Raw genomic sequence first — 2011 nt, 5'->3', positions numbered from 1 at the left:
AAAATAAAAAAAAGATAATTCATTATATGGAGTAAATTTATTAAACACCTAAAACAAATTCTAACAACATACTGCCACTTAAACATACATTTTTTTTTTGTACAGAAACGAAAAAGAAATCAAATAAATAAGGGGTCCTTCTTGGGGATATCAGAGATATTAATGTACTACCTATTCTTTGACAAAACAGCTAGCTAAACGAGTTCCTAACTCACCTAAATCGAAAACAAACATCTGCTGTTACTTTATTAACTCTTACATTACCACCATGAAGATTTACAACATCTTTGAGCGTAAGAGCTGATTAACTGTTTAATCTTAGTACCAAACAATTTCACCAATTCTATATGTTATCTTGTCTGAATTCCTAGTTGCATATTCATTTTGACTCACACTATTATTATACTTCACATGTTCGTTCCTCTTTGTTGAGAATACATATAAATAATTCCAAAGTTCAAGAAAGAACAATAAGTTATTTACTTAATTCCATGGTAGTCACATGCTGGAAATCCTTCCTTTCTACAAAACATTGGACGATATATTTTCAACAGTAACTTCCTAAGTTTATACTTTAACGATCTTATTTCTTAATGCCTTAACTGTCAAAATTTTGTATTTTCTTGCTGACTGTAAACAAGTTTTAATCACACTGAATTGCGCGACAACAAATTTATAACCAAAACCAAGGATAGATGGCAGTGTTGTTTTAAAAATAAACAAAAAAGGAACACAAACATTTCATAAAAACAACAACAATAATAACGTGACTCTTAAAGTGAGTTTTCTAATCAGTTTTATAAAATGTACCTAATTCATTGTTTTATACTAACAGTACAGGCAACCACTTTTTACAATTATATACTCATCTCCTCATAGATATTATTTAAGGTTTACAGTAGTGAAATGAAGGACGTAATTTATTTAACTTTGCCGGTGTTTCAAAACCATACATTTGGCTCGCTAGATGAATGATTCTTCCTCCTCCTTTCTTAGCTGCTATTGATCAACTGCCTATTTGTGTTTCAAACGCTCATTGCAAACTGCGCCAAGACTGAGACAGCTGCAATGTTACGTGAGTTTAGTATGGTCCTAGTGCAGACTTCGTTTGTCGTGGCAACTGCTCTTTGTAAACAATAATTGGGAGAATAGTTAAGTCGAAAAATAACATATCCCATCTTTCAAAAAATTGAGGGGACGACTTGCCTCACCTCTAAAAGTAGGGGGACATGCCCCCTCCCGTAAATTACGCCTATGCCAGTGAGTTAATCAGCGTTTGTTATCATGTAACTAGGGAGGACTTTTGTTTGCAGTTAAGCACAAAGCTACACAAAGGGGTATCTGTGCTCTGTCCACCACGTGTATCGAAACCCGGTTTCTAGCGTTGTAATTCCGCAGACATACCGCTGTGCCACTGGGTTGGGTCCTAGGAAGAACATTTTGCAATTAAGTAACGCGGGTGAATTTGACACATTAATTTCAGAATTTCGTTTAACTGTTTATGAAATTAGGCCTACCAGTTAAATACATTGTATAGAACATTATTGAAGATTTGTATTACTTCTGCTGAATAATGCAAAATAATCGCCTATTGACAGAATAGGCTTCTAACTCTCTTGTTATGAACAAAAATAAACAGTCATAAAATATTCACTCACAAAATAAATTAATCAATAATATCTACACTAAGTAACGCGAGTATATTTGACACATTAATTTCAGAATTTCTTTTAACTGTTTAAAAACGTTTTTAAAAATGTTTTCCAGTGTATATTCTGAATAAAATAATTCTTTGACTGGGGAGGTTTTTGTTTTGCCAACAAACTCTTGCTTAGTTTAATAAGGATAGTATAAATGGATCTTTCGAAGAGTTTTTCACTGTCTATCTTCAGAATTTATCTTTTCGAACATAAACCATGTACACAGCGTGGTCACAAGTAAATAGACACCACCTTTTCAGAAAAAATGAAATTTTTCAGTCATATTCACATGAATTGATATATTTATAATT

This window comes from Limulus polyphemus, unplaced genomic scaffold (genome assembly GCF_000517525.1).
Source record: "Limulus polyphemus unplaced genomic scaffold, Limulus_polyphemus-2.1.2 Scaffold2602, whole genome shotgun sequence".
Lineage (NCBI taxonomy): Eukaryota > Metazoa > Arthropoda > Merostomata > Xiphosura > Limulidae > Limulus > Limulus polyphemus.
Note: the sequence above shows the minus strand (reverse complement) of the source record.